This window comes from Panthera uncia, assembly GCF_023721935.1.
Source record: "Panthera uncia isolate 11264 chromosome A1 unlocalized genomic scaffold, Puncia_PCG_1.0 HiC_scaffold_16, whole genome shotgun sequence".
NCBI classification, from domain to species: Eukaryota; Metazoa; Chordata; class Mammalia; order Carnivora; family Felidae; genus Panthera; species Panthera uncia.
This window is the reverse complement of record NW_026057576.1, coordinates 36401098-36409206: the sequence shown is the minus strand read 5'-3', so window position 1 is coordinate 36409206 and position 8109 is coordinate 36401098. Positions and strand designations below refer to the sequence as shown.

At 32.4% G+C, this 8109-nt stretch overlaps 1 non-coding gene across 1 annotated transcript; it reads left to right on the top strand.

Moving 5' to 3' along the window:
* Positions 1-7110: 7110 nt before the first annotated feature.
* Positions 7111-7213, top strand: LOC125934264 (U6 spliceosomal RNA). The gene has a single exon (XR_007461296.1). It is a non-coding gene; the product is annotated as a U6 spliceosomal RNA (small nuclear RNA).
* The last annotated feature ends 896 nt before the right edge of the window (positions 7214-8109 follow it).

Below are 8109 nucleotides of genomic sequence, written 5' to 3'. Positions count from 1 at the left end.
TTTATATAATACATTTTATAATTAATCTAAGAAATGCACATAAAAGTAGATATTTTAGAATATATACATGTTTATTCTGAAGTTTTATTTTTCAGAATGTATGTATGTATATGTGTGTGTGTGTGTGTGTGTGTGTGTATATATATATATATATATATACCTTAAGTTTTTCAAAATTTATAATGAAATTTCATCTTAGCCTTCTATCCCTAAATAATGTATAATACATTGTCAAACTGTCTAAACGTTTTTCCTTTGCTTATTTGCTGGTGAACTTAATTATAAGTTCTATTTCATACTCAAAGTCAGATTGAAACAGTACATAAAAGGTATATTCACCTTATTTTCCGTAATTCTTTCTTTTGCTGAAACTTTGCAATGACTCTCCATTTTATTCAGAATCAAGGGTGCCTGGGTGGCTCAGTCAGTTAAACTTCTGACTCTTGATTTCAGCTCAGGTCATGAGCTCATGGTTTGTGGGTTTGAGTCTCACATGGTGCTCTTTGCAAACAGTGCTGAGCCTGCTTGGGATCTTCTCTCTCCTTGTCTCTCTCTCTCTCTAAAATAAAATAAAATAAAATAAAATAAAATAAAATAAATAAAATAAAATAAAATAAAACTTAAAAAAAAAGAATCAAAAGTTAAGTTCTTATAATGACCCATGAGGCTTCTACCAATTATTCTCTAGCCACCTACCCTTCAACACAAAGTCCTAGGGATATTCTCCGGTTACTCCCCGCTCCAGCTACTTCTCTCACCTCATCTTTTATTTATTTTCTTCTCACCCACTTGCTCCATTCAAACTGTCACTGGCTGGAAAGTGCTTCCACCAGATAATCTTCATGGTTAATCCCCTTCCTTCTTCAAGTCTTCGGTCACATGTCATTTTCCTAATGAAGCCCATTTTGCAATACTGTATTTGAATTAAAACTCATCACTTGCCTGTACTCTGTTCCCCCTTACCTAGTTTCTAATCTCTCCTCTTTTTATTTATAGTAATAATTACTATATGATGTAATTTATTTAGTTATATCTTCAATGAGTAGATGTACTTCTACCCTAGCTAGAATGCAATAGTAAATATATTAAATAATATACTTATGAATTTTCCTAATTTTATTTATTAAACTTATGATATTAAGCATATTGATTTTGCTTATTAAGCTAAATACATCCTCCTCAATTGTTCATCTTCTTCCAACCTGAGGTAATTATTGTTTGTTTTAAAAAATTTGTTTAAATGGGAGGCTCAGTTGGTTAGGTGTCCTACTTGGGCTCCGGTCATGATCTTGTGGTTTGTGGGTTTGAGCCCCACCTTGGGCTCTGTATGGACAGCTTAGAGTCTGGAGCCTGTTTTGGATTCTGTGTCTCTCTCTCTCTTCTCCTCCCCCACTCATGCTCTCTCTCTCTCTCAAAACTAAAGATTTAAAAAAATGAAAAATAAAACGTGTTTAAAAAATTTTTAATGTTTATTTATTTTGAGAGAGAGAGAGAGACATGGCACAAAGTGGGGGAGAAGCAGAGAAAGAGGGAGACACAGAGTCTGAAGCAGCCTCTGAGCTGTCCGCACAGAGCCCATCGTGGGGCTCAAACTCACAAACCATGAGACCATGACCCAAGCTAAAGTCGGAAGCTTAACCTATCGAGCCATTCAGGTGCCCTTAAATTTTTTATTATTCATGGGGGTGATGTTTTTTTCAAAATGGGTTCTGAAGTAGTACATAGATAATATGCTTTCTAAATTCATGCATATCTTTAATATATCCTTACCTTGGTTGGTTACAGCATTTATGGGCTATAGCTCTATTCTTTCTTTAGTCTGTTTTCTTATATCAAGAGTGGCAAAGGAGTAACTCAATACTAGTCTGACTTTTTTTTCTTTGTATGAAACTTGCACTTTCTGCCTGGAAGCTTTACAAGACTAATATGAATTTTTGTTGTTTTGATATCTGGAATTTTATCAATATGCATAGGAACATTTGTTTTCTTATAAATCTAGTCCAGAATTTAATGAGATTTCAATCTGCAGAATCGGATTCTCACTAATCTCAAGGAATTTTCTCCCATATCTTCTGTAATTACTGACTTCTGTTCCATTTTGTTCCATGTTATTTTCTGAATTTATCATCTAAGTTCCTAGCCTTCTCATTTCAGATTTACAGTTCTTTATATTTTGCCCTATGCTTGGAGCTATTTTTTCCATTTCATTTTCCAAGCGACTGACATAGGCCCACTTAATACATTTTTGGTTAATTGGGTAGTTATGTTTTCCTTTGTTTATGACTTCGTATGAGCATTTTTTCTAAACCAAACTTACATTAATTACTTACAACATTGTAGAGAGAAGATAGAATATGCATCTAATGTGTTTATTTTGCTTTGCTTCTTGAAACTAGACACAATGATGTGAATTTAATGCTTAATAGAATAATAAATAGGGATAATAAATAGGATGAAATACAATAATAAAAAACTAACATTTTTCAGCATCTCCAAATTGTGAACATTCATGTAGTCCAACTTTTAATACTGTGACCATTTCCAAAGTATACATGTAAAAAATATACCTATTTCAAAATATGGTGAGGTCCTCATTTTTATGAAAAGAGGAGCCACCAATCTCAATTTCCAAAATGAATTATCTTCTGACATTTTTCATACTGATGAGTCTAGCGAGGCACATTTTAAAAATGAGGCAGCTGTTAAGTTTAAGAAAATTTCACAAATTAGAATCACTTGGTTATGTCTAATCAGAAAAGTTCTATGCAATACACAGAAGCAGTCCCAGTGGAATTCTGAATACCAAATGTTCCATTGTCATATTTGTATAAAATTTTTATCCCATCCCACAAGATAAATTTGATATATTTTATGATATACCAGTGAAAAATTAAATTATATTTGTTTCCTTTGGAATTTAAAATAAAATGTGATTACTATTTTTAAGAGAATGCAAAAAAATGTGCAGAATATTTGTTCCCTCACCAGTTTATTAAAGAAAGTGTTTAAACTCTTTATACTGAATGACACTGATAAAAAATTTAAAGAACAAAAGTTAAGGCTTATATAATAAAAAATGGAACTCATCCATATGGTTGCTTGTATAAATATAGTGTATTAAATAATTCAAGATACTGTACCCTTATGCATATAATGCTATGGTTTAGTGATGCTTATTGTAAATGATGCAAAAGGCAATATCAGAAGTCATCACCGTTCTTGAAAAAACAGAACTCTTTACCCCCTTAGGTTGAATTAATATTATAACCACTGGTGAAGTATAACATACATATTTTTTAAAATATTCTATTAACAATAGGTTTTTAAACATTTTTTTTCTTTTTTCTTTTTCTTAGCTTTAGAACAAGAGCATAGGAAACATACATTCTTTGTTACGGATTTCACCACTACAATATAGCACAGATCAGGGAAAACATGGATGAGGAAGAATGAAATTTATTAACTTCCTGGGTTTGCAAACACATGTTTCTCAGACTGTAAAAATATATAATGGATTATATTATCCAATTTTTGAATATCCACAAAGGTGAATAAAAAGTTTGATGCTTCCTAAGAGACTCTTAAACACTGAGAACAAACAGGGCTGATGGGGAGTGGGAGGGAGGGGAGGCTGGGTGATGGGTATTGAAGAGGGCATCTTTTGGGATGAGCACTGGGTGTTGTATGGAAACCAATTTGACAATAAATTTCATATATTTAAATTAAAAAAAGTTTGATGCTCCCAAAAAATGACAGGACATCTTAAAAAATTTATCGTACGGGGTACTACTATTTTACTACCTGATGTTCAATTCTTAGGTTTAATTTTTTTCAGAAGAAAGTGGAGTGCAAGTATGAACGTTGTTCTGAGACTTCATATTATATTAAATAGTTGAAAGCTAGTATTACTTATGTAACATTCATAAATCCATTGCTTATGTAATAAATACTATGACATTGCACTTTTTTCGCTTTACTGAACGTATCAAGCAACTGAAAGGAAATCAATCTACAAACAAAGGTCATTACATGGAGGAGAACAAGCTGTTCTCTATCTGCAGTTTTGTGCGGATTTTTTTTGTTTTTTTAATGTTTATTTTTGAGAGAGAGAGAGACAGAGAGGCTGCAAGCGAGGGAGGAACAGATAGAGATGGGGACGGGGGACCCAAAGTGGGGTCTGTGCTGACAGCAGACAGTCTGATGCAGGGGTTGAACCCACAAACCGTGAGATCATGGCCTGAGCCAAAACCAAGAGCCCGGCGCTTGACTATCTGAGCCACCCAGCAGCTCCTCTATCTCTCCAGTTTGAACTGCAGATGTGAAAAGAAAGTGAACTTTTATTCTCTAGTTAAAGCATGAGTAGCTAAAGGTGAAATGCTTTTCATAGGTATCTTCTTGGAAAATCCAGTTAACTTTTAATAATATAATACTTACTGATTTCTGGCTTTCACTTAGGATGGAGTTTGATAAGTATCATTTCCATCCTACCACCACCGCAACCAACAAACTCTGGACAGCCTTCAGATTCATAACTTCTCTTAAATCCATCAGAGAACCAAGGTGACAGGACAATCAACTAACCCTAAACTAAGGAAAGTCAGATACCTTCAAAAGGAAGTAAAATATAAGCCCTTGTTTACCTGACAGTGAATTTCATCAGACACTTGGTGAAGTCAGAAAAAATGGGACGTATTTTAAAAATAGTGATAATTTAAATAATTTAAATATTGAAAAGAAAAAACCCACTGTTCAATCAGAATTATAAATTCATCAAAAAATCTTACATAGTTGAAGACGGGACTAACCATCAGGCAAAACGTTAAGAGGGTATATTGCCAATAGGCCTGCACTATATAATGTTAAAGGAGGTATTTCAGATGGAAGAGTTAATACCAGACAGAAATTTGGATCTACCCTATTAATAATGTGCACTGGAACTTATACTACTATTTCTATAAGGTGACTGAATGTTTAAAGCAAAATTAATAGTAATGTATTGTGTGTTTGTAGCATGTATAAAAAAGGAAATGTATAGCAATAATAGTACAAAAAAGGAAAAATTGAGTATACCCTTTTAAGGTCATTATACTACATGTAGAGCTGACATAATTTCATGTAAAGGTAGAAACTGATTAACAAAGAGTGGATATTTTCAAACCCAGGGCCATTATTTAATGTGGAAAGAAGTCAATGGTGGGGATAATCAAAATAATAAAATCATTAATATCAAATAAGGCACAGAAAGAGGAAAAATGAACAGATGGAACAAATAGAAAACAGCTAGCAAGATGGCAGATTTCAATCCACCCTCAATAATTACTTTGAAGGTAATTCAAAGTACATAAAAGAGTCAATTAAAATCAGAGACGGACATATTGGATATTTTCTATATACCAAACTATATGCTGCGTACAATAGAACCACATGAACATAAAGACAGAGATAGGCTAAAAAGTAAAGCATATCATTGCAAGTAGAAATGGAAAGAAAGCAGTAACAGCTACATTAATGTCACATAAAGTAGACTTCAGAACAAGGACGTTTATGAGTTAAATAATGACATTACAAAATGATAAAGACGACAATTCCCCAAGAAAATATATAACTCCTAAATATGCATACATCTCATAACAAAGCAAACAAAAAGCAACAACTAATAGCACTAAAAGTACTATTACACATCCACAATTATATTTGGAGACATTAATATTCCCCTTTCAATACTTGAATGAACAAAATATAAACAACAATATCAAAGCATTTGGCCTAATTGACATTTATAACCCCTCTTTAGTGAGAACAGAAAATGCACATTGTTTTCAAGTGCAAATGAGATACTCAGAAAGAAAAGCTATATTGTGAGTCATAAAATTAAAAAAAATGTATATTTAAAAGTCTAGTCATTACAGGTCTATTTGGTCTTACTGAATTGCAGTGAAGTAACAAATATATTGGGAAAATCTTCAAATATTTGAAAACCAGCTCCCTTGTTTAAATTTTATTCATTCATTCATTCATTCATTCATTCAGAGAGAGAGAGAACAGGGGAGGGAAAGAGAAAGGGGGGGGGGAGAGAGAATCCCAACTAGGCTCTGCCCTGTCAGCACAGAGCCGTGAGATCACAACTTGAGCCTAACCCAAGAGTCTGACGCTCAACCAACTGAGCTACTCAGGTACCCTGGGAATTAGCTCCCTTCTAAGTAACCAATGGGTGAAAGAGAAAAACAGAAGAAAAAATTTTAAAAAATTTGAAGAGAATGAACGTAAAGGCACAATATATCAAATGTATGGAATACAGCTAACGTAATCTTTAAAAAGAAATGTATAGCATTAAAGATTTACATTATAAAAGAAGAACTTTCTAAAATAAATGAACTATGCTTCTACCTTAATAGGCTGGACAAGGAGCGGCAAATTGATTTCAAAGCAAGAGCAAGGGAGAAAATGAAATACAAGAGCACAAGACACAAAACTGGCAAAAGAATAACAAATAAGAAAACTCAATTAAATGAAAAGCCAGTTCTTCAAAAAAAAATTGGTAAATCTTATCAAGCTCTGAAATCCAAGAAATAAATACAATAGAGAGAAGACACAAACAACCAATATAAGGAATAAATGAAGGGGTAACATTACAGACACTACAAATATTAAAAATATACTTAAATAAAATTACAAAAATCCATGCTCATTATTTTGATAATTTAGGTGAAATACAAAATCTTTGACAGAAACAAACTGCCAAAGCTCACCATAAATAGACTGAATGCCCTGTGTTTAATAAGAAACAGTTAAAAATCTTCCCATATAGGAACTCCAACCACAGATGGATTCAATGGAAAATTATACTAAATATTTAAGTAGGACATCATATCAATTTTATGGGCACTGTTTCTAAATATAGAAGAAATAACGCATTTTAAAAGGCAAGTATTAATCTGATACCAAAACTCAATAAAAACATCTTAAGAAATGAAAATTATAGGCCCAATATCCCTCATAAACACAAATACAAAAATTCACATCCAAACATTAGCAAATAGAAACCAATAACGTGTAAGATAATATAACATGACCAAGTGAGTTTCATCTCCAAAGAAAAAAAAAAGTCAATTTAATATTCAAAAATCAGTCAAGGTAAAGATACAGGGATTAGCATGACCCCTGCACAAGGATGACACTCAAATTCAAGAAGCAAATTCAAGAAGAGTTTTTTGCTGAATGCTGTGGATCAGGATACAGTGTCAGACATGGAAGTCACTGTCCACATTTGAGAAGGACAGAATTACCACCAGGACATTGAAGGCCCCAAATCCTCTGTCCCCAAGCCTACTTTTTTTTTTTCCTAATAAAATATTTTTTCTTTTACTTCTAAAAAAAAAACTCAAGGTGATTCACCTCATTGACAAAGATACAAAACCACATGATCATATCAGCAGATAAAGAAACATTTCTTTAACAAAATTCATATATATTTATTTATGCAAACTAGAAATGGAAGTGAATGTCCTCAACCTGATAGAGAGATCTATAAGAAACCTAACATACACATCAGGTAACACACATACTGTGTTTAATAATGAACAAAGAATAAAACCACATCAATAGGACAAGAATAAATAAAACCGATTTTGTTCACAGCTAACATGACAGTCTTGATAAAATACCAAAAATTCTACAAAAAAATTTGATTAGAACTAAGTGAACATAGTAAGGTCACAGAATATCAATATACAAAAATCAATTGTATCCTTAAAGCCTAGAAATGAAAAGCTGTAAATTAAGATTAAAATATCACTACTTTTAATAGCATGAAAAGACATATAAATCACCTCAAATCTTGCAAAATAAGTGTAAGATCTGTATGCTGAAAACTACAAAATACTGATGAAACAAATAAAAAAATAACTAAACAATGTGAGTGATATTCCTGTGTCACAGATTGAAAGATCCAATAATGCAATTCCAATCAAACTCTACCAAGCTTTTCTTGAAAGAAATCAACAAAGTCTAACTTTATGTAAATGTAGATTATAAATTTATACAAAACGGATAAGGAACTATAATAAGGAAAACAAGTTTAAGAGAGAACAAAGTAAGCTTACTAACACT